The following is a 26,041-nucleotide window of genomic DNA, read 5'->3' as shown; positions in this document are numbered from 1 at the left end:
GAAAAACGTCAAAAATTTGTTGAGCGTTTTAATCAATGTTTATTCCAATGAATAAAAATCTGTCCCGGAGGAAAACCATTAATAGTAACAAAAGGGAAGTGTTTGCTGAGGTCTCCAAGGAGATTTGCAGTAACACAAGATTTCTTTTTGAGTCTTTGCACTTAAAATGGGCTGCTGGGTGGCACCCTGAAACTAGGACTAACTACAGTTGGCACCTCAAGGCATTGAGAAGATACCACCAATGCCATCTCTCCAAAGTTCTCCCAATCCACTGGAAGGACTCTCAGTCAGGAAGCCTCAATTACAATCAGTTGGTTATGTCTGACGGGCTGCTTTACTCCAAATCCCACCAGAAAGCTGGAAATTTACTCTGTGTTCTGTCAGGACCAAATGGACCTCATCCGTTATCTCTGAGCCCTCGTTCTTTCTGCAGCAACAAAGGAGATGCTGGAGGAACTCAGCAGGTCAGAGAGCACCCATGAAGGGAAATGAACATCCCACGTTTCTGGTCAAGCCCTTTCAACTGGACTGAAAGATAGAGTGAAGGTAGCCAGTATGAAGATGTGGTGGGAAGGGGTTGAATAAGAGCAAGTGCCCGGTAGATCCATGGGAGGAGGAGCGACAGGTATATGAAGGGAAGAGTGGGAATAATGCTAGAGTCTGGGAGGTGATTAGTGGGGGTAATGAAAGGTGATGTGGCATCTTGTGTGGCCTCAGTCTTTCTGTCTGTGTAAAACCAGCCACGTTTGTCTGACTTCATTTTGGATCATATTTTCTTATTCTATTGGTATAGTATGACCAGCTAAGTAAGTTGCATAGCATCATTATAAAGAGCACATTCCACAAAGATGCTTAATGAGCTTGTAATTGCTCTTGGAAAAACTTTTTTTTGAACACCCCTTTGGATTTATTCCCTTTGTTCTACTCATCCCTTCCCTGAACCTCTTCGCTGCTGAAAACTGACACATTTGTCTCTTACCCCCAGTTCTGATAAAGGATCCTCGACCTGATTCTCTTTCCATAGTTGCTGCCTGACATGACGATAGAAAATGCCGGATTCACTCAACAACTCAGGAGAGAGAAACAGAGTTAACCCATAAGATTGAAGACCCTTCACCGGAGTGATTTTCATACCACATCAAGCCAGAGTGGAAAAGACACAAGGTGTGCTTGGGGCTTTTGTGCATTAGTTTCCCATTAGTGACACCATAAAATGTTAGATCTTCAGGAGTAAGTGCATTTTTAACGCCATGTCAATTGATTGAAAGCGGATGATTGGAAATGAGTCCCGTGTCCTTTAACCTGAGTGATTGATTGAAATGGAAGCTCAGGTCAGATCCCGAGTCACAGGGATAAAGCTGAAATCCAATTTAACTGCAGGGCAGAAATGTTGCAAATTCAGAGGCAGCAGGCAACTTGACTAGGTTTAATGATTATCTCTTATTAGCACACTACCTGCAGAGCTCCTGAATGAAACAGCCAGGGGACTAGCAGCAGGCATTGATCTGCCTGTTAAAATTGGTCATTAAGAATGTATCCTCAGTGATCCAGAAGCACGGTCACTAGTACAAAATAAACGTACAAGCGATTCTGTGGATGCTCTCAATCCAGCGCAATGCACGGACCGTGCTGGAGGAACTCAGCAGGCTACCTACAGAGAGGAATAAACAGTTGTTGTTTCTGATGAAGGGTCAGGAGCTTCTACAAAGATGGCGGTGATGCTCACTCACAGTGGCCTCTCTGGGTTCAACAAATGGTGCATATGTTTATCTTAAATGTTTTTATTGTGTACAAGACCCTGTTGGACATTGGTAATATAAAATGCTGGAAGCCTGGTTCATAGGTTCATGGGCAAGACTGGCAGCAAGGCAGCTGCTTGGTCTCGTTCGATGCTCAGACTAGTCCCTCGTGCCGTGGCATCACCTGCTATGCCACCCGGGGAGGAGGTGCCAGAGGCGATATGGGAGAGGACAGAGGCACAGCAAGCACACTCTGGAATCTGTGCTTGATCGGGAACTGGACCCTGCAGGTTGATTCTCCCACTGGGGCTGCTGTCCTGTCATTACACCCTGGAGAACAAGCTGGATTGCCTTTGTCTTTGTCAGACCCAGCGAGAGATGAGGAATGGCTGTGAGCTCCTTCTTGATGTTGTCTCCAGGACATCATCCAAGGCACCATCAATTATCTGGCTATGCCACTCAGAAACTTGTGCTCATAGTATTTTGTGACTGTATATGCTATTGTAACTATATGTGCCGAGTGCTGTGTGTGACTGTATGTACAGTTTTTCACCTCAGCCCTGTGTGTGTGTGACTGTACATAAAGTATTTTGCCCCTTGGCCCTGTGTGTGTGATTATACATAGTGTTTTGCACCTTAACCCTGTGTATGTGACTGTACATACAATATTTTGCACCTTGGCCCTGTGTGTATGACTGTATGTACAGTATTTTGCACCTCAGCTGTGTGTGTGTGTATGACTGTACATACAGTATTTTTCACTTCTGCCCTGGGTGTGTGACTGTATATACAGTGTTTTGCACCTTGGTCCTGTGTGTGAGAATGTACGAGCTGTGTTTTTCACCTCAGCCCTGTGTGTGTGATTATACATACAGTGTTTTGCACCTTGGTCCTGTGTGTGAGAATGTACGAGCTGTGTTTTTCACCTCAGCCCTGTGTGTGTGATTATACATACAGTGTTTTGTACCTTAACCCTGTGTATGTGACTGTACATACAGTGTTTTGCACCTTGGCCCTGTGTGTATGACTGTACATACAGTATTTTTCACTTCTGCCCTGGGTGTGTGACTGTATATACAGTGTTTTTCACCTCAGCCCTGTGTGTGTGATTATACATACAGTGTTTTGTACCTTAACCCTGTGTATGTGACTGTACATATAGTGTTTTGCACCTTGGTGCTGTGTGTGTGACTGTATGTACAGTACTTTCCCCATTGGCCCTGTGTATGCAGCTGTACATACAGTGTTTTACACCTTAGCCCTGTGTGTGTGCTGTGTGTGTGGCTGTACATACAGTGCTTTCCCCCTTGGCCCTGTGTGTGCGGCTGTATATACAGTATTTTGCCCCTTGGCACTGTGTGTGTGACTGTACATACAGTGTTTTCCCTCTTGGCCCTGTGTGTGTGTGTACAGTGTTTTGCACCTTGGCCCTGGAGGAACGTTGTTTTGTTTAGTTGTATACATATACAGTATCTGGTTGAATGACAGTTTAACTTGAACTTGAATTTGAAACGTTGAATGTTTATTCCTCACCATAGAAGGTGCCTGTCCTGCCGAGTTCCTCCAGTGTTTTGTGTGTGTTACCTGTACAAAATAAATGGTTTTTTGCTCAGAAGAGGAATTACCATGCATGGATATACTTCTAGTTCAGTAGGACATGTGCATAAAGATAATTGACACATTTCAATATAAACCCAGTGGCCACTTTATTAGATCCACCTGCTGGTTAATGCAAATATCTAATCAGCCAATCAACTCAATGCATAAAAGCATGCAGACATGGTCTAAAGGTTCAGTCGTTCAGAGCAAACATCAGAATGGGAAGTAATGTGACTTCGACCGTGGAGTGATTGCTGGCGCCAGACTGGATGGGTTGAATATCTCAGAAGCTGCTGTTCTCCTCAGATTTTCGCGCACCACAGACCCTTAAGTTTACGTGGAATGGTGCGACAAACAATAATTTTTAAAAATCCAGTGAGCCGTAGTTCTGCAGGTGAAAATGACAGTGGTCAGAGGAGAATGGCCAGGCTGATTCAAGCTGACAGGGAAGCAACAGTAACTCAATAGCGCGTCTTACAACAGTCACGTGGCGAAGGGCATCTCTGAACACGCGATGTGTCAAACCTTGATGTGGATCAGCTACAGCAGCGGAAGATGGTGAACATACAGTCAGTGGCCACTTTATTAGGTACAGGAGGTATCTGAGTGTATACTCATTGTTTGGCCCAACGGGGACCTGTACAAGAGAGACAGGTTACACCTGAACTACAGGGGGACCAATATCCTTGCAAGGAGGTTTGCTAGTGCTGTTGGGGAGGGTTTAAACTAGATTTGCAGGGGGATGGGAACCAGAGTGCCAGAGCAGATAGTGGAGTGGGGGTGAAAATAAATGATGTTAAAAGTTCATGCAAAATCACAAATAGAAGGGTTGTGTGTGGTGGTAATAATCTTCTGAGGTGTGTCTATTTCAATGTGAGGAGTATTGTGGGGAAGGCTGACGAGCTGAGGGCGTGGATTGAAACGTGGAATTATGACGTTGTAGCCATTAGTGAAACATGGCTACAGGAGGGGCAGAACTGGCAGCTTAATGTTCCAGGGTTCCAATGTTTCAGACGTGATAGAGGCAGAGGGATGAAGGGTTGGGGGGAGGTGGCATTGCTAGTCAGGGAAAATGTTACAGCAGTGCTCAGGCAGGACAGATTAGAGGGCTTGTCTACTGAGACCATATGGTTGGAGCTGAGAAACAGGAAAGGTATGACCACATTAATGGGGTTGTATTATAGACCACCCAATAGTCAGCGAGAATTGGAGGAGCAAATCTGCAGAGAGATAGCAGACAACTGCAGGAGACAGAAAGTTGTGATAGTAGGGGATTTTAATTTTCCACATATTGATTGGGACTCCCATATTGTTAAAGGTCTAGATGGGTTAGAGTTTGTAAAATGTGTTCAGGAAAGTTTTCTAAATCAATATATAGAGGTACCAACTAGAGAGGATGCAATATTAGATCTCCTATTAGGAAACGAGTTAGGACAAGTGACGGAAGTGTGTGTAGGGGAACACTTTGGGTCCAGTGATCATAACACCGTTAGTTTCAACTTGGTCATGGATAAAGATAGATCTGGTCCTTGTGTTGAGGTTCTAAACTGGAAAAAGGCCAAATTTGAAGAAATGAGAAAGGATCTAAAAAGCGTGGATTGGGACAGGTTGTTCTCTGCCAAGGATATGATTGGTAAGTGGAAGGCCTTCAAAGGAGAAATTTTGAGAGTGCAGAGTTTGTATGTTCCTGTCAGGATTAAAGGCAAAATGAATAAGAATAAGGAACCTTGATTTTCGAGGGATATTGGAAATCTGATGAAGAAAAAGAGAGAGATTTATGACAGGTATAGGCAACAAGGAGCAAATAAGGTGCTTGAGGAGTATAAAATGTGCAAGAAAATACTTAAGAAAGAAATCAGGAGGGCTAAAAGAAGACATGAGGTTGCTTTGGCAGTCAAGGTGAAGGATAATCCTAAGAGCTTCTACAGGTATATTAAGAGCAAAAGGATAGTAAGGAATAAAATTGGTCTTCTTGAAGATCAGTGGTTGGCTATGTATGGAACCAAAAGAAATGGAGGAAATCTTAAATGGGTTTTTTGTATCTGTATTTACTAAGGAAACTGGCAAGGAGTCTATGGAAATAAGGCAAACAAGTAGTAATGTCATGAAATTTATACAGATTAAAGAGGAGGAGGTGCTTGCTGTCTTGAGGCAAATCAGAGTAGATAAATCCCCAGGACCTGACAGGGTATTCCCTTGGACCTTGAAGGAGACTAGTGTTGAAATTGCAGGGGCTCTGGCAGATATATTTAAAATGTCGGTATCTACGGGTGAGGTGCCGGAGGATTGGAGGATAGCTCATGTTGTTCCGTTGTTTAAAAAAGGCTGTAAAAGTAATCTGGGAAATTATAGGCCAGTAAGTTTGACGTTAGTAGTAGGTAAATTATTGGAAGGAGTACTAAGAGATAGGATCTACAAGTATTTGGATAGACAGGGACTTATTAGGGAGAGTCAACATGGCTTTGTGCGTGGTAGGTCATGTTTAACCAATCTATTAGAGTTTTTCGAGGAGGTTACCAGGAAAGTGGATGAAGGAAAGGCAGTGGATGTTGTCTACATGGACTTCAGTAAGGCCTTTGACAAGATCCCACATGGGAGGTTAGTTAGGAAGATTCAGTCGCTAGGTATACATGGAGAGGTAGTAAATTGGATTCGACATTGGCTCAATGGGAGAAGCCAGAGAGTGGTAGTGGAGGATTGCTTCTCTGAGTGCAGGCCTGTGACTAGTGGTGTGTCACAGGGATCAGTGCTGGATCCATTGTTGTTTGTCATCTATATCGTGGATGACAAATATCTGGATGATAATGTGGTAAATTGGATCAGCAAATTTGCTGATGATACAAAGATTGAAGATGTAGTGGACAGTGAGGAAGGTTTTCAAAGCTTGCAGAGGGATTTGGACCAGCTAGAAAAATGGGCTGAAAAATGGCAGATGGAGTTTAATACAGACAAGTGTGAGGTATTGCACTTTGGAAGGACAAACCAAGGTAGAACATGCAAGGTAAATGGTAGGACACTGAGGAGTGCAGTAGAACAGAGGGACCTGGGAATACAGATACAAAATTCCCTAAAAGTAGCGTAACAGGTAGATAGCGTCGTAAAGAGAGCTTTTGGTACTGTAGTGTTCTCGCTCAGGTGTAAGAGAATGCTGAACTAAACACAGAGGTAAACCATAGTCAATGAAAACAGGATTGCAGTAAGATTAACCGTTTACTGTTCACTCTTCCACAGTAACGTATGGTGAAAACTGTTGATAAAACAATACAAAATTTGTACAGTATTTGTTTCCTTCTTGATATCACATTTACATCGTAAATACTTGCAAAAGTAAACTACAACAACTACATTACATTAAAATGCAGCATACAGTCAGAATCTACCTACGCCATTGACTGCTTTAAATACACTTCAACACAAACTATCCGCAACTCTTTAACTAACGAAAACATAAACCTTTTCAACCGTCATTACTTTTAACAGAATCAGCGTTAACATTTTAATTCAACATATCGATTATCTCATGAACTTACGGCGTTGCTTCACTGTTTCTAGTGCGTAGAAAGACAACTTTTCTTGCGCTGATCTTGCACATGTGAGCCCCCTCCTTCCCGTTTCTCCAAACCGGTATTTTCCCACAAGACGCAGCGAAACCGGATGTGACGTCATCGCAAACCGCGATATATCACAGACAACGAATTTACTTTAAACAATCCTAACTTTAACTAAAAAATGCTAACAAATGAATTACTAAAGCGAAAATATTATAAACTAAACAAATGCCATAAAGGCACCACAGGTACATTGGCCTTTATAAATCAAAGTATTGAGTATAAGAGTTGGAATGGAATGGTGAGGTTGTATAAGACATTGGTGAGGCCGAATTTGGGGTATTGTGTGCAGTTTTGGTCACCGAATTACAGGAAGGATATTAATAAGGTTGAAAGAGTGCAGAGAAGGTTTACAAGGATGTTGCCGGGACTTGAGAAACTGAGTTACAGAGAAAGGTTGAATAGGTTAGGACTTTATTCCCTGAAGTGTAGAAGAATGAAGGAGACTTGATAGAGTTGTATAAAATTATGATGGGTATAGATAGAGTGAATGCAAGTAGGCTGTTTTCCACTGAGGCTAGGGGAGAAAAAAACCAGAGGACATGGGTTAAGGGTGAAGGGGGAGAAGTTTAAAGGGAACATTGGGGGGCTTCTTCACACAGAGATTGGTGGGAGTGTGGAATGAGCTGCCAGATGAAGTGGTAAATGTGGGCTCACTTCTAACATTTAAGAAAAACTTGGACAGGTACATGGATGAGAGGTATATGGAGGGATATGGGCCAGGTGCAGGTCAGTGGGACTAGGCAGAAAAATGGTTCAGCACAGCCAAGAAGGGCCAAAAGGCCTGTTTCTGTGCTGTAATTTTCTATGGTTCTATCTGATGCACCATCAATAACTCACTCTGAGACGTAAGAAGCGAGGTATCGGCTTTTATTGACTGGAAGAATAAACAACACTACATCCTGGAGAATGAGGCTGGGCATCAGGCCTCAATCGCCTTTATACAGGGGTCTGTGGGAGGAGCCACAGGAGCAGTCAGCCGGGGTCTGTGGGAGGAGCCACAGGAGCAGTCCAGACAGGTATATGTAGTTCACCACACTATCACTACTCTCTCAAAAGGACTCTGCATCAAACAGCAGCTCTGAACTCTGATGGAGTCTGGGGAATGGCATGCATGCTCAGAAGTGAACCCTCTGGCTTGGTGAGATCTTCTTGCCACCTGCACCTGATCAGCTATGAAAGGAACGCCACCGGCCTACTCTAGAAGTCCCCACCCAGTGTCCAAGTGGGATCACCACTACTGAATGCTTCTTGAGAGAATAATTTCTTGTTTATGTTGGAAGTAATGTTTAAGATGGGTGATTAACTTATTATAAGAATATTATGTTTCATGTTCTATCTGTCTAGTTTTATTTTAATAAAATAGTGAAATGAATCATGACATTCTGATGCTGCTTCCTGAAATGCATATACTGTGATCTCACAGATGATCTTATTTCCTGCAACATATTCAACCATCAAATTATAGCTGTTAAAATTCTAGTCAGAGTGTAATCTCTACCAGCCCTGTGGCTTAGCTTGAAAGGAGACTTAATGCAGCATGAAAATGATGACAAATGGAGTCTTCATAATACAAAGCTGTGTATTCTTATGAAGGGTATTGCTGTGAAAATACAGCTCTTCTGGAGATTATGCACAAGATAAAATGTCCATTTATGGGGCCACTGAAGGAACTAGTTGAAAGGTTAAGAGAAATGTGGTTCAATTAAAACCCAAGATTGCAATGCATTCAGGAAGTATAATTTTCAAACTTGCTCTGAACTGAGGAAGGTTCAAAGTGTTTACAAAGCAATGGCAGACTAGTTAAATAACCTCCAATTAGTTTTTTTTAAAAAAGCATTTGCTAAGTTGTTTAACTTTGGGACTGATTTGAAAATGTGCATAAAGCAGTCAATTCAATGCACAAAAATCTAGGTAAAATCCAACTTAGTTATAGTTTAAAAAAACTTTAATTACAAAGATTAATTAATTTTCAGCATGTTTGTGGAATTTAATTTTCTACTCTCCTCTCCTGACACAATCACACGAATTCCAAAGTCTGCAGAAAATGCCTAGTCTCACATTCTTTTCTTTCAAAATTTAACATATTAAGACAGAGTAATTGGGAAGATTTGTTTACAGTGATTGGCAGTTATTCAACAATTCCCCTCTTTCAAATTCCTGTGAGTATTTAAATTAAATAAATGCAATTAAATCACCAGTAGCAAATCGTAAATTAGCTAGACTGGCAAAGCCAAGCCTGGTACGAAAATTTATTGAACATCAAGAGTCAAAGCTGTAACGGTTAAGAATTAATCTCGCAGCAAGAAGAGCCCATCAGACTTGTGGCCCATAATACCAGCACAGCACACTGATTTAAAGAGACACACACAGTTGCAAACACACACACTCTCTTTCACTCACCCAAGCACGGACAATTCAACCCCTCAAACACTAAAAAAAAATCAAACTTAAAAATGAATGACCATGTAAAAGTATATTAAGTAGTGTTTCAACTCCTTCATTGAGCCTAAATTGTGAGAAACAAGGGGAAGGTCACCAGGAAAGGAAGGGATCCAATTCACTAAATTGAAGCAGCAGACACTGAGGCACCAATCAGTGGGTGTTAACGACTTTTGGTTCGGATCAGCTTTGATATCTACATTACAGTGTGTGCTGCTGTGTCACCATATACTAGTTTGAATCCAGCCGACTACATGTGCACGGGTTGCAAATCTTGGCCAAAGCCCCATAGTTCTCCCATCCTCTTCCTGCCAGCAAAACAGCAGGACACAGGGTCGGAAGAGCAGTGGAAACACAGTGATGCTCAGAGACTCTTGCTGCACATGCAGAAACAGCACTTTAATGGCGCTGACCATCAAGTTCCTCTTTATACCAATCCATACATCTTTTTTCCATCTTGCATCCCGTTAGCTCCCTCCAGCTGCTCCTGCCACCATCCTATTCTGATTATTCCATGATCTCCCTACGTTTGCCATGAATTCCCTACCCAGACTACAGTTTACCTCATCTGCAGATGGGCTGTACTGTGCCTCAGTGAGCACTATGGAGTAGTCCTGTGGAGCCCAGGTCCATGACCAAGCATAGGGGCCCATCTAATTCTCCCCTCCCACCTGTGGGACTACCATGGTAGTTAACTCTAACAGTACTGGAGCTGTCTTGCGAACCATTTAATGAAGGGAATGGTGCAGCAAAATAACACTGACGTAAAAGATCTGTTGTGATCTTGTGAATGGCAGAAAATGCATGAGCAGCAAATGTCCTGCTGTAGCTTCGAGTTCTTGTGAAAAGGAAGAGTATAATACCCCTTGAGACTGCTCAATGATGGCTGTTCTCTGGAGCTTTGAGTTCAAATTTATATCGGGCAAATTTGAAGCATTCATTCTACGACAACTGTTTCATTAGGTCTGTGCCTGTCACCGAGAAAGCAGCCAATGTGTCAACGTGGATTATGATCAGAGGCAGCAGGTGCAATCTCATACTTAACACACTTTCAATTACTAATGGTCACTGATGCATACTTCTTCAGGTAAAATTGATCCTGGATGATACAGTTCTAAAAAAGAACAAATCCAATTTCTAAGCAGATGACCTTTCATTGAGGAGGACTGAAAGAGCATCTGCCTGACATGTTAACTCTGTTTCACTCCCCTCAGTTTACTTTTAAGATGCTCTGTACCTGTTTAAAAAAAACTCTTTTGTATTAGAGTGGATTTTGAGTTAAATTTGCAGAGAAGTCTTTTGAGTCTTCCAGGACAGCAACATTACCATGACATAGCTCTTCCTGAACTCATCCACGGAGTGCAATCAAGTGCATTATAATGCATTCATGTCCATTGACTTGTTAATCGTGAACAGTGCTTCAAGGCTGATCCTGAAGTGTGTAGGAATGAATAATCTGCCAGATAAAGACAGGGTGACCTCAGTCATTTAAAATCAATACAGTTACAGTAACTTTGATAAACTTAAATAATTCTGATTATCTTCCAAAATAAATTAGATCTCCTTAACCGTTAAACGTAAATACCGATCAAAGAAATGTTCATTAGGAACAAAATTGCAAAAAAAAGTACCCTTCAATCAAATACAAAATAAAGGTTTGGAATAATCTATCAAATAATCAATTAAAATTAATTAAAACAGGGAACACAAACAACAGAATTTACTGAAATGTCAATGGTTCAGTGGTTCCATTTAATAGCAGAGAATGTATGCAATGTACAACCTGAAATTCTTACTCTCCACAGTCATCCTCGAAACAGAAGAAAAACCCTAAAGAATGAACGGCAAAAAAAGAAAGAGCCCCAGTGTCCTGCCCCCTCCCACTCACAAGGGGCATCAACCCCCCCTCTCCCGCCCACTTGTTCTAGCAAGAAGCATCAGCATTCCCAGCACCCACCATGCAAACAACAGCAAAGCCCCAAAGAGAGACCATGGTCTACAGTCCATCAAAAACTACCGTTCATCCCAACAGTTCGACATTCCTCAGGCTCTCTCTCACTAACAAGGGAGAGGGAAAGAGATACCACACCTTTCACTGCGAAAGGGGAGACCAACAGTCACTATTTCGATGTTACAGTCGGTCTGTAGCGCTGCTTTTGTTTCAGGTTCTTCCGACCCGAGAATTGGCAGCGAACTCTCACTCACCATCGAGAGAGGGAGAGCAATCGTCTGAGCGCAGGGGCCTCTGGCAGCCGCGCTCACAGTCTCAGTGTTCGGTTCGCGACACCCGGCAAAAAATCCGGTCCACTGGGCCGCACCCCAAATGCGCCCATCCTCAGGCTGCTCCTGGTGATGTCGAAACCGTGGCCGATCAGCGAGCTGCAAGGACGGGAATGTGCCGCGGCGCAGAACTGCAGACTGAGTGCAGCTGTAGATCGCAGACTCTATGTGTCAATGTGGCGCAGCAGCAGAGTGAAGGATGAAGGCAAGGTGGAGCTTTAAAGAACAGATACTGGTTAGTTTTATTTCACTGACTTCTAACGTATTTGTATTTCACAGACAGGTAGCCACAAAGTAAGCTGTATGATATTGACCAAGATAACTGGCAGGTGAAACACTCCGTACATTGCAGTGGCACACAGTGTTATCTCTATCACACTGCTGGAATTTAAAAAAATGTTCTTTGATGATTGCAGTTTGGAGCAGGATCTATGTAAGTGGCCCAGAACACTAAATATGTCTTCACTAAATAGGCTTCACAAATATGTCAGAGAGCAAAGTCTATACAGACTGGTGATGGCTTCCATAAATTCTTTGGCTGAGTCCCTTTCACATGCACTGAACACATAACTATTTAATTCTTACTGCTCTTCAAAGTTTAATAACTCTTAATTGTTACTCCCTGTACAATCACTTGAAATAGTTAGCAAGCACAGGGTACTTACCCCAGGATGGGACATCAGCTGACAGAAAATTAACTTTATTATCAAAGTACCATTTACGACCTCAAGATTTGACGGGAAAAAAGAGAACTACAATAGAATTTATGAAAAATTATACAAAAGCAACCAATGTGCAAATAAAAAATAATACTGAGAACATGAGTTGTGAAGTGTCCTTGAAAGTGAGTCTGTAGATCGTAGAATCAGTTCAGATAACTTCAGTGAGTGAAGTTATCCACACTGGTTCAGGAGTCTGATGGTTGTAGGATAATAAGTGTCCCTAATCCTAAATTCTGCAACTCCTGCCCAAAGGTAGGAGTGAGAAGAGGGCATGGCCTGGATGGTGGGGGTCTTTGATGATGGATGTTGCTTTCTCGTGACAGTGCTCTATGCAATGGTGGGAGGGCTTTGCCTGTGACGGACTAGGCTGTGTCCACTATTTTTTGTAACATTTTCAGTTCCCGGGCATTGGGATTTCCATACTAAACCATGATACAACTAGTCAGGGATCCTCTATTGTGCATCTGTAGAAGTTTGTCAAAGTTTTTGGTCACATCCGAATCTATACAAACATCTAAGAAAGTAAAGGTGCTGTTGTGCCTTTTTTATGATGACAGTTACACGTTGGTCCCAGGGCAGATTCTCTGATGTATTAACACCAAGGAATTTAAAGCTACTGACCCTCTTCACCTCTGATCCCACAATGAGGACTGGCTCACACCTCTGTCGTCTTCTTCCTGTAGTCAACGATTAACTCACTGGTTTTGCTGACACTGTACGAGGGATCGTTTTTGTGGCACCAGTCAACCGGATTTTCAATCTCACTCCTGTATGCCAACTCATCACCACCTTTGATTCAGTCAACAGTGGTGTCGTCTGCAAACTAAAATATGGCATTGGAGCTGTACTTAGCCACGCAGCCGTAAGTACAAAGTGAGTAAAGCAGGGGTCAAAGCACACATTTTTGTGTTGCACCATTGCTGATGGTGAGTGTGGAGGAGATGTTGCCAACTGGGGTCTGCAAGTGAGTAAATGAAAGATCCAGCTGCACAAGCAGGCACTGACGTAACCATCTTCAATGTTCTGGTGTTCCGGAGCTGAGGGAAGAGCCAATGAAATGGTGTCTGTATGTTGACCTGTTATGACGGTAGGCAAATTGACTAACAAATAAAGTAAGTAAATATTTCAACAAAAAACAAAATGTTTAACTATTTATCTGAAGAAATTTAAGTCTAATATAAAATGCATTCTTTTTAGCCCCAGAGAGGTTTCTACATTGTAATAATGGCTTACTCCAGAGGTACAATCTCGCTTAAAAAGGCAAAGTATTTTACAGGGAGTTGTATTTAATGAAAACAATTATAATATATCAGAAGCCCTCATTACTTACAGCTTATATCAGAGAAAGCTATAACACTGCAGTCTGTGGAGAAGTCAAGAATGCTCTATTTTTCTGGTCACTATTATTCCTATTGCAAATTCTCTGCCAATGTTTTCACTTCAGTACTGCCACTGAACTCAGAAACAGCGCACTGCAACTTGAAGGAGGTAATGCACAACCTGGTTTGAAAAAGGAAACCAGCAACAGTGGGAAATCTGAAATGAATAACAGGAAATACTGAACCCTTCGGTGAGATTTGTTCTCCATACGAGTGATTAGAGCATGTTGGCCAAAGGTAACCAAACAACGGGTTAGCTGCTAACTGAGATCCAAGTACAAGGGTCACACAAACTTCACTGATATTGAAATAGCTAATGAAATATTTGGAGATTACAAACAGATAACAGAGGTCAATAAATGCCCTTACCGGTTATTCCTCACCTAACTCAATGTCATTATTGAGAATTGAAAGGTACAGATTGTGGTAGAAGTGATTCTGTTTGGAGCTTTTTTTCCCCAGAAAAGTTTGATTATTTTAATGAAAACTCCCCCAACAGAACCCAAATGTAACCAGTTAGACAATTCATTACGATTTCCAGCAGTCACTTCCTAACCCTTGAAATTGGCTAATTAATGCTTAATTAAGGGCAATTCTCTGTCGAGCATTCACAGCCACCAAAACTAGGTCAAAATCAGGGTCTCTTGGTACCAAAGATTCAATGTCTTAATTACTCTACAATGGTATAAAAATGAAAATTGCAATAATTTGCACAAGATGTAATTGTTTTTTATATGAAATCTCTGAGATCTCAGAATCCAACTTGTATGAAAGTTGTCCAGCAACGTAGTGCAAATGCATAAAATTAAAATAAATTTATAAAATAAATTGTGCAACTAAAGGGGTCATAATGTAGTGTTCATGAGTTCATCGACCGTTCAGTCCGGCCATTTTGCATGGCCATGTAGACCTGAGATCGTGGGGCGTCTCTTCTGGTTCCTTTTAGATTGCCTCTGCTGTAATCGGAGACTTTCCGTTTGCATTAGGGAGATTACATCAACAGGAGTGTCCTCTTTTGTAAATTTTTCAGGTATTTCCTTTTCCAAGGGTAAACAGGACAATCCATCAGCATTTCCATGATTAGTCATCCTCTTGAATTCGATGTTGCAATTGTGTCCCCCAAGAAACAGAGCCCATCACTGCATTTGTTAGTGTAACTCCCTTCTGTGGTTTGAGAATGCATACTAGCGGTTGATGATCAATAACAAGGCTAGACTCTTTCTCAAGTAGTGGTCGAAATGTCGAAACACCCCAAACCAGACAACCCTGCCTCTTTGTCAATCTGTGCATAGTATTTCTCTGCAGATGTAAGGGAACGTGATACAAAGGCTATGGGGCATTAATTCTAGCACTCGTAACATGTAACATGACTGCACATGTCACAGGCAAGCTTCACCGGATGATGTGGATCATAATGTATGAGTACAGTGTCTAATGTCACCATTTCCTTTGTCTTTTGGAAAGCCCCCTCACACTGCTTTGTCCTTTTTGCTGTTTCTTCCTGATCTGTAGTAGTGAGTTCGAAGGTTGGAACACAGTAGCCTGGTTTGGCAAGGAACCTATTATAGTAATTGACAAATCTTAGAAAGGACTACAACTAAGACACGATCTTTGGCCTTGAGGCATCCACCACGGCTTGAATTTTCTCAGCACGCTTGTGTATTCTTTATGTGTCAATGGTGGAACCACAGTAAGTGAAAGAATTCACACTTTGTTGCATTGTGCTCTGAGCCCATAATCTTCTAATCTTTTTAACTCTTGAGATTTCTGAGATGTTGCTTATCCTTACCAGTAAAGATGATATCATCCAGGTAACAGCTAGCAGAGCATAGCTTTCTGCCAGAGTGCAGGTGCAGATTCTATTGAATAAAAAAGCCAATTGTAGTGATAAAGCCCTTTGTGAGTGCTAATGGCGAGAATCATTTTGGACTCTTCTTCCATCTCCATCTGTAGGTAGGCCTCAGTTTAAGTCCACGTTGCTGAGGTGTTTTCCTCCAGAGAAGTTTTCAGAGATATCCTCTATCCCAGGCAGATGGTATTGATCTACTTTCAGTACTGGGTTGATGGTGACCTTAAAATCACCATAGATCCTGTCAGACCCATTCTTCTTGGCTACTAGGATTGCTGGTGTTGCCCATAGTGTTGTCAACCTTGGAAACAATTCCTTCAGCCTCCTGGTAATCTTGCTCACTGGTTACTTTATCACGGATGGTATAAGGAACCGGACAGGCTTTGTAAAACTTGGGTGTAAAACTCAGGGATCCCCAGTCCTGTGTCACTCTCATAGTTATCAGATTTTTTCATCACTGCAGATTAGTCCACTTATTGAAACTGCATTTCAACTTTCTATCTTCCCTGTGCAGTTCATTTACTTTGTCTGCCCAACATTATTTGTATATGTCCTACTTTGTTGAATTATCTGCAAGTTTCACCTTCAAAGCCTGCATTGGCTTAGTGTAGGTGAGCCCCTGCCATAAAGGTAATACAATTTGTATTAATGAAAACAATTGTAATATGTCAGAAGCCTTCATTACTAACATCTTACATCAGAGAAAGCTGTGACACTGCAGCTCACACAAGAAAACATATTTGAAATCCAAGACCCTGAGTGACAAGTCCCGCAAATTGATGGTTCCCAGCAGTTCAGCCTGTAATTCCATGAATCCAACACTGGAGGGCAGCACCAATGGGAGAGCGTGAATGCCATGCTACAGCACCTCTGGCTTCACCTCCTCACCTGGACTGTAGTAGCAGGCAAGCCCGCAGGTTGATTCCTTGTTCTCACTACAACCGAGGCAACACTGCTGCCTCGCTCCTGTCTCATCCATCAAACAAAGGGAAACAGGCCTGTAGCAGTTAATGTCCGATAGGCTTTTATGATTACAAAAGAAATGTCCAAGACATTTGTCTCTGCAATGTCTCTGCAAACCACCTTCACTTTGGTGCCTTTAACTTCGGTGCCAGTGTTCAGTGCTCAGTGTCAGATGTGGGAAGTCCGGGAGACTCCCAGCCTCTCAGGCGGCCGGATCTGTGTCAGGTGCGTCGAGCTGCAGCTCCTTAGGGACTGCGTTAGGGAACTGGACATGCAGCTCGATGACCTTCGTCTGGTGAGGGAAAGTGAGGAGGTGATAGAGAGGAGCTATAGGCAGGTAGTCAAACTGGGGCCTGGGGAGACAGAAAGTGATTAACAGTCAGGAGAGGGAAGGGCAGGAATCAGACACGAGAGAAAACCCCTGTAGCTGTACCCTTTGACAATAAGTACTCCTGCTTGAGTACTGTTGGGGGGGACAGCCTAAACTGGGGGAATCGGCAGTGGCCATGCCTCTGGCACAGAGTCTGGTCCTGTGGCTCAGAAGGGTAGGGAAAGGAAGAGGATGGCAGCAGTGATAGGGGACTCTATAGTAGGGGGTCAGACAGGCGATTCTGTGGACGCAGGAAAGAAACTCGGATGGTAGTTTGCCTCCCAGGGTCAGGGATGTTTCTGACCCTGTCCACAATATCCTGAAGGGGGAAGGAGAACAGCCAGAGGTCGTGGTACATACTGGTACCAATGACATAGGCAGGAAAAGGGAGGAGGTCCTGAAAACAGACTACAGGGAGTTAGGAAGGAAGTTGAGAAGCAGGACCACATAGGATCCTGCAGGATCCCAATTTCCCTCGGGATCAATAAAGTATGTCTGTCTGTAGTAATCTCAGGGTTACTGCCTGTGCCATGTGATAGTGAGTATAGGAATGGAGTGAGGTGGAGGATAAATGCGTGGTTGAGGGATTGGAGCAGGTGGTTGGCTCACAAATAGAGAAAGCTTGGAGACAGTGTGAGAGGGAGGGTAGGCAAGTGATAGAGAAGGGACGCACTCAGACCGATGGTTTGAGATGTGTCTATTTTAATGCAAGGAGTATTTTGAACAAAGCAGATGAGCTTAGAGTGTGAATCAGTACTTGGAGCTATGATGTTGTGGCCATTACAGAAACTTAGATGGCTTAGGGGCAGGAATGGTTACTTTGAGTACCAGGCTTTAGATGTTTCAGAAAGGACAGGGAGATGGGGACATGGCACTGTTGATCAGAGGTAGTGTCACGGCTGCAGAAAAGGACAAAAACATGGAGGGATTGTCTACGGAGTCTCTGTGGGTGGAAGTTAGGAACAGGAAGAGGTCAATAACTTTACTGGGTGTTTTTTGTAGACCACCCAATAGTAACAGGGACATGGAGGAGCAGATAGGGAGACAGATTCTGGAAAGGTGTAATAATAACAGGGTTGTCATGGTGGGAGATTTTAATTTCCCAAATATCGATTGGCATGTCCCTCGAGAGGGGTTTAGATGGGATGGAGTTTGTTAGGTGTGTTCAAGAAGGTTTCTTGAGCCTACAAGAGGAGAGGCTGTACTTGATCTGGTATTGGGAAATGAACCTGGTCAGGTGTCAGATCTCTCAGCGGGAGAACATTTTGGAGATAGTGATCACAATTCTATCTCCTTTACCACATTACAGAGGGATAGGAACAGACAAGTTAGGAAAGCGTTTAATTGGAGTAAGGGGAAATTTGAGGCCATCAGGCAAGAACTTGGAACCATAAATTGGGAACAGATGTTCTCAGGGAAATGTGTGGAAGAAATAGGGCAAATGTTCAGGGGATATTTGCATGGAGTTCTGCATAGGTACATTCCAATGACACAGGGAAAGGATGGTAGGGTACAGGAACTGTGGTGTACATAGATTGTTGTAAATCCAGTCAAGAAGAAAAGAAGAGCTTACGAAAGGTTAAAAAAATACTAGATAATGAAAGAGATCTAGAAGATCATAAGGCTAGCAGGAAGGAGCTTAAGAAAGAAATTAGGAGAGCCAGAAGGGGCCATGAGAAGGCCTTGGCGGACAGAATTAAGGAAAACCCCCGAGGTACTCTACAAGTATGTGAAGAGCATGTGGATAAGATTTAAGAAAATAAGACCAATCAAGTGTAACAGTGGAAAAGTGTGTATGAAACCGGAGGAGATAGCAGAGATACTTAATGAGTGCTTGCTTCAGTATTCACTACAGAACAGGATCTTGGCGATTGTAGGGATGACTTACAGCGGACTGAAAAGCTTGAGTATGTAGATATTAAGAAAGGATGTGCTGGAGCTTTTGGAAAGCAAATTGGATAAGTCACCGAGACCAGACAAGATGTACCGCAGTCTACTGTGGGAGGCGAGGGAGGAATTTGCTGAGCCTCTGGCAATGATCTTCACATCATCAATGGGGACGGGACAGGTTCTGGAGGAGCGGAGGGTTGTGGATGTTGTTCCATGATTCAAGAAAGAGAGTAGAGATAGCCCAGGAAATTATAGACCAGTGACTCTTGCTTCAATGGTTGGTAAGTTGATGGAGGAGATCCTGAGAGGCAGGATTTATGAACATTTGGAGAGGCTTAATATGATTAGGAATAGTCAGCATGGCTTTGTCAAAGGCAAGTTGTGTCTTACAAGCCTGATTGAATTTTTTGAGGATGTGACTAAACACATTAATGAAGGACGAGCAGTAGATGTAGTGTATATGGATTTCAGCAAAGCATTTGACAAGGTACCCCATGAAAGGCCTATTGAGAAAGTAAGGAGGCATGGGATCCAAGGGGAAATTGCTTGGTGGATCCAGAACTGGCTTGCCCACAGAAGGCAAAGAGTGTTTGTAGACGGGTCATATTCTGCATGGAGGTCGGTGACCAGTGATGTGCCTCAGGGATCTGTTCTGGGACCCTTACTCTTCGTGATTTTTATAAATGACCTGGATGAGAAAGTGGCGGGATGGCTTAGTAAATTCGCTGATGACACAAAGGTTGGGGTTGTTGTGAATACTGTGGATGGCTGTCAGAGATTACAACGGGACATTGATAGGATGCAAAACTGGGCTGAAAAGTGGCAGATGGAGTTCAACCCAGGTAAGTGTGAGGCGGTTCATTTTGGTAGGTCAAATGTGATGACAGAATATAGTATTAATGGTAAGACTCTTGGCAGTGTGGAGGATCAGAGGGATCTTGGGGTCCGAGTCCATAGGACACTTAAAGCTGCTGCGCGGGTTGACTCTGTAGTTAAGAAAGCATACAGTGCATTGGCCTTCATCAATCCTGGAGTTGAACTTAGGAGCCAAGAGGTAATGTTGCAGCTATATAGGACCCTGGTTAGACCCCTCCTGGAGTACTGTGCTCAGGTCACCTCACTATAGGAAGGATTTGGAAACCATAGAAAAGGTGCAGAGGAGATTTACAAGGATGTTGCCTGTATTGGGGAGCATGCCTTATGAAAATAGGTTGAGTGAACTCGGCCTTTTTTTCCTTGGAGTGATGGAGGATGAGAGGTGACCTGATAGAGGTGTATAAGATGATGAGAGGCATGGATCATGTGGATAGTCAGAGGCTTTTTCCCATGGCTGGAATGGTTAGCACAAAGGCTACAGTTTTAAGTAGCTACAGAGGAGATGTCAAGGGTAAGTTTTTTATGCAGAGAGTGGTGAGTGTGTGGAATGGGCTGTGGGCGATGGTGGTGGAGGTGGATACGATAGGGTCTTTAAAGAGACTCCTGGTTGGTACATGGAGCTCAGAAAAATAGAGGGTTATGGGTAAGCCTAGGTAATTTCTAAGGTAAGGACATGTTCGGCACAGCTTTGTGGGCAGAAAGGCCTGTATTGTGCTGTAGGTTTTCTATGTTTCTATGTAGTAAGCTGCAGCACGGCCTGCACCCATGTCAGCTTCTACGAACCCAATCCAGCTCCTCCCGTGGCCTAGCAGCCAGACTCACTCATCATGGCCCAACAACCAGCCTTCCCTTTTTTAAACCCCTGGCAGGCTCCTACAACATCCGGCTATTCTGAACAATGAGCAGCTCACTAATGCAGTAGACCTGCTGTACTCTCAGTTATGGGAGTCCAGTATAGTCTTACAATAATAAAACACATTTAACAAAGAAAAAATATCTTCATGCTCACTTTCATTTCTGACTCCAACTCTGTTGCATCTCTGGCTGCTGTTTCCATTGATACAGCTGTTTCAACTGCTCCATTAAATGTGAGTTGTGCTTCAGTTAAGAACCATTTTGAATACTTTCTTGTAAGATTTAACAAGCAAAATGATCTCTGTGCATCATTGAAATGACAATTCTCTGACAATCTCTTCAATTCAGTAATGGTCATTGAAATGGACTTGGCCTCCTTTTGATTCTGCATATGAAACCTAAAGCATTCTGCAATCAACAATGGTTGCTGTTCTAAATGTTCCTGCATTACTTTGACAATATCAGCAAAGCTCATTTCGGCTGGTTTGGTTGGAGCAGTCAAGCTCCTAAGCAAACCGTATGCTTTTGCACCCAATGCACTCAGCAAAACTGGCATTCACTTTTCATTGACTACTTCATTTGCTTCAAAATACTGCACAATTCGTTCAGTATACAAAATGCAGTTATCTCTTGTGCGTACAAACACGTCTATCTTTCCGACGTGGTCAGCCATTTCCGTATTTTAACACTTAATGGTTAAATTTTTTCCCCCAGTACTGACTGTTTTATGAACCTGTGAATTTCATCTGTTTTATTCCGTTTTTTTTTTTAACTCAGCCATCTCTGTCTCCTCCTTCTGAGGGGGAAAAAAAATCATGCTGCACTTTTGTTTTATACTCAACCATTTCTTCCTCTTCCACTTCAACAGACAGGTAGTCACCACAGGTTCATCTTAAAACTACCTTGTCTCCACTGTGATGATTTGTAACTCCAAAGCATAAAAACATGGGAGACCTGGATAAATATGTACTCTTTGCTACTACTTTTAGTGAGGCATGTACTTATGACATAGTGCTGTAGTGACTTATACATATAACCCATAATTAAGTATTTAAACAAAGAACACTTAATCAAACAACATATTTACAATAATACTCAAATATTACTGAAATATTAATTACAATTAAGTAAACTTCCTAATGATGGATACCACCGATTAAGGCGTTGCCCCCAACGCTGTCCATGCCGGTGGGCAGGTTTGTGCCCATGATAGGGCTTGCTGATTCCACAGCCTGCAGCCTCTTGTGATTCTGTGCATAGGGGCCTTCAGTCAGACTGGTCTCCACTATACATTATAGAAACTTGCACAAGAGATTCTGCAAAGCAACACACACAACGTGCTGCAGGAACTCAGCAAGTCAGTCAACATGTATGGAAGGGTAATAAACAGTCAACCTTTCGGGCTGAGACACTTCGCAAAGACCAGAAAGGAAGAAGGCAGAAGTCAAAAAACTTTGAAATTCACAAGCTGGATGAACTCAGCAGGTCAGTCAGCATCCGTTGAAAGGAGCAGTCAACGTTTCGGGCCACGACCCTTTGTCAGGACATTTCAACGGATGCTGACCGACCTGCTGAGTTCATCCAGCTTGTTTGTAGGTGTTGATTTGACCACAGCATCTGCAGTGTACTTTGTGTTTGAAATTCACAAAACTCTTTGGTGATATACTAAACTTTCTCAGTCTCCTAATGCAATAGAGTTGCTGGCATGCATTTTTTTTTGTGATTGCATCGATGTGTTGGGCCAAATACAGATCCTCTGAGATGTTAAACTGATATTATACAGCAGGCACATTGTAATAACAAAAATCCTCAGAATTTTGACATGTAAATCACAGCTTGTTCCAAAATAATGTTCATTTTTCTTAAGTTGTAGAAAACTGAACCATTATCTATTGACAAAAGTGAATTGTCGACAGTCAGTCTATTTCCTACGCACTAATACTGGAGAGGGTTCAAAGAAGGTTTGCAAAGATTATTCCAGGATTAAATGACTTGTCATATGAAGAGCGTTTGATGGCTCTGGGCCTACACTCACTAGAATTCAGAAGATGAGGGGTGGCCTTATTCAAACCTCGTATAGCTATTCACAGCTCGTGAGAAGCTAGCCATCAGTAGTTTACACTGCAGATGACAGGTTACTGCAGCTACTGTGCTATACAAAATGCACACCAGCCACAGCCCTGCAGACCTTCGCGCCATGCTGCCTTCATCTTACAAGAGACGGTGCACCACACGATCGAGTTTATCTATGCCTGCTCATGCTGTTTCTATGCCTGATGCGAGAACTACACACTGGATAGAAGCTTCCTTCACTGTGCTATCAGAATTTGGAACAGCCTTTCAGATGCTGTGGTGGAAACAACTGCGACGATGGGGTCCAAGCCTTCAAGAATCGAGTGCACAAACACCTATCGTCTCTGGGAGGGAAGTCACATGCTTCTTCATAAGCCATCATGAACGAGACCAGGATGGCAGTGCTTGGTTGTTGGCAGGTAGGGTTAAGACCTGACTTTCAAGAGCACTTGTGAGTTATGCTCTGGCTGGACTTAGTCCTTAAACTATTGGAGAACAGTGCAGAAAGATGAGGTGTTGTTTTCTCCCGGTAGGGATGAGTTTTTAGTTCCAAGTGCTCCTGTCACATTTTGTCACCCTGTAACCTTATCCTTCAATCTCTTTGAATTATGGAGGACAGCCTGACGAAGGGTCTCAGCCCGAAACATTGACAGTGCTTCTCCCTATAGATGCTGCCTGGCCTGCTGCTTTCCACCAGCATTTTGTGTGTGTTACTTAAGAAACATACGTATTTCAATAATTAAACCACTGCATTGCTTAGTAATAATTGTAGCTTTCATCGGGTCAGGGCCTTTCACATGCTCCATTAAAGTTGTTCCGATCATTGACCGACTGTGGCCTAACGCTTTTCCAATGACCGATGGCGTTTTGCTTCTTTCTGATTGCTTTATTACTTCCACCTTATTTTCGATCGTGATCATGATTATTTTCGTGAACAGAAACACCGCGGATTCAGAGCTGCGCCACCAGGTCCTAATGTCCGCCGCACGGAGATGGGTTAAATAAAGTCCGGGGTTCCGCTGGGTCCTAAAGACCACCACACTGAGCCAGGTTAAATAAGGGACTTGCGCATCTGCATTTTTTGGTATCCACGGGGGCTCTCGGAACCAATCCCCCGTGGATAAGGAGGGCCGACTGTATATTTAAAGAAGATGTTGATAGATTCTTGATTGGTCATTGCATGAAGGGATACGGGGAAAAGGCAGGAGATTGGGGCTGAGAGGAAAATTGGATCAGCAATGATGAAATGGTGGATCAGACTCGAAGGGTCAAATAGCCTATTTCTGCTTCTATATCTTATGGTCTAATACTGCAATCATTTCATGGGTAGATCAATATATGAATGCTAAGGCAACATTTTCAATTTCCTATTTAAATGGAGACTCCTAACCTGAAATAGCAGTAACAGGAGCTTGAGATGAAGATGGAAGTATTTGCACACATCATGCCAGAGCCACTTACTTAGCTGTTTCAGGAATCTTCCAGCTTTGATGTGAAAATTTTTATCTAGAGTACACTGACAGATTATGCAGCAGAAGGTGTTTCTGTGTGCAGTGACAGGTCTGCATGTAAAGAAATATCACTGAGGATGTTGTGGTAAGCCAACAGACACAACATTATGTTTAGAATATTCTGACAAACATCATCATCTGAGAACTCCCATCTTCCTTCATCTTGTGTTGAACCCTGAATCAAAGTGTTTGCAGATAATATTTGCAACTGGTTCTTTTATCAGTGTATTGTTGGACAGATCTTCTGCTGTCCTGGTTGTCATTTGCCTGTCTTTAGAAACATACTGTTTCTTTCAGTAAGGCCCAAGGTCACACCCATCTGCTGGTCAAACCCTTCCCAGTGCATCAGTGAGTCTCTAGACAGTTCATCGCTTGTCCCCGTGCAAATGGCTGGCTGTGCTAACTGACTGGCTTTGACAGCCAGCACGACCCTACCTCTCAGCACACCAGTCCTTGGGAAACCGTGATTTCAATTTAATGTGAATGGTTCTGCAGTTCCCACATCTGTTTCATCAGCTACAGCAGAACCCTCTAAAACTGGAATGGAAACAGGTCGTTGTGAATCCTGAAGGATTGCCTGGGTCTATCAGACGCACTCAAGTTGCTCACATTTTAAAAAATGAAAGCAATATTAAGGAAATCAGGAGTGTTCAAAAATTTTGAAAGCTGGTTTGAAAACTAAAAACAGAGGCACATTTAAAAACCGTTACAACATTTGAAAGTAACGTAATTAGATCAAATGACTCCACTGATTTCAGTGGATTTACTGCATGAGTGAAGGTGGGTCAACAGGCCGGGTTCCCAGCTGAAGATCACAGAAGTCCCAGGACTGGAGCTGAGGCTCTGCCCTACAGCCAGTGCTCAGGAATAGACCCATTTCCAGCATATCAACGACAGATCTACATGGACCTCAGAGGAGGTCTCTTTCCAGTACTTCTTTCATAGTTTATATTATGTTGATAACGTAACAATGTTGTCTTAATTTGAAATAATACCATTCTATGATTGGAATAAAAACAGATAATGCCGGAAAAGTCCTTCCCAGCTCACGGAGGTCTTATGGAGAGAAAAGTAATGGATTAGTATGATGGGGCAATGTTCCTTCAGCAGATGTCAGAGGGCATCAGTCACAGTGATGTGACCTGCTGAATACAAAGGTTTCATAAATTAATAGAAAACAGGCCCTTGGTGCATCAGGTCTGCAATCAACCACCCACTTGCACTAATACCACCCACTTGCACTAATTCTACATTGATCCCTTTTAAATTCTCTCCACCTTCTCAACTCATCCCAGGTTCTGCACTCGGAGCAATTTACGTTGACGAATGAAACCTGCCAACCTGCCTGACTTTGGGATGTGGGAGCAGACCAGAGCTCCTGGAGGATCCACACACGGTCACGGGATAACGGTCAAGTTCCACGCAATGTCACCTGAGCCAGCATTAAACCTGGGCCATGGTGTTGTAAAGCAGCATCACAACTTGATGTGCACTTACACATGTACGTTCTTTGATTTTTTTCTGGGGATATCTTCTCCTACGATATCTCGGCTTTCCTAATTTCTCATTGAAGCAAAGAAGATTTGGTAGATATGTACAAGGTAACAAAGGATCTAGACAGGGGTAACTAGAGGGAGGCTGTTCCCCTCATATTTTGTCTCAGATTTCGGGCAGCTGTGATATTTTCTTTTGTGTTGTGATAGGTTCATAGAGTTAAGCAGCACTTTAGCTCAATTAATGTAAGCAGAAATCTTTTTTGTGTCCTTTTGATGTCCTTTTTAGGGGTTTTGAAGTTTTATGTTGAAAAAGAACAGCTTGATTTGGGTTTTCCACTTGGAACACAGCCTTGTTTATTCTGCTTTTGAGAACAAATGTCTGCTTTCAT

The 26,041-nt window shown here is 42.8% G+C and overlaps 1 protein-coding gene across 2 annotated transcripts in view; it reads left to right on the top strand.

Annotated features, from left to right (window-relative positions):
- Positions 1–26,041, top strand: part of LOC140739432 (gastrotropin-like) — a 178,113-nt gene that overhangs the window by 89,415 nt on the left and 62,657 nt on the right. The window contains exon 3 of one of the 2 annotated variants that reach the window (XM_073067726.1): positions 25,452–25,657. The exons of the other annotated variant lie outside the window; for it this stretch is intronic. The gene's annotated coding sequence lies outside the window, so the exon portion shown is untranslated. The remainder of the gene's footprint in view (positions 1–25,451; positions 25,658–26,041) is intronic. 2 annotated transcript variants of the gene reach the window in all.

This window comes from Hemitrygon akajei, chromosome 15 (assembly GCF_048418815.1).
Source record: "Hemitrygon akajei chromosome 15, sHemAka1.3, whole genome shotgun sequence".
In the NCBI taxonomy this organism is placed as follows: Eukaryota; Metazoa; Chordata; class Chondrichthyes; order Myliobatiformes; family Dasyatidae; genus Hemitrygon; species Hemitrygon akajei.
Note: the sequence above shows the minus strand (reverse complement) of the source record. Positions and strands in the feature narration are given on the sequence as shown.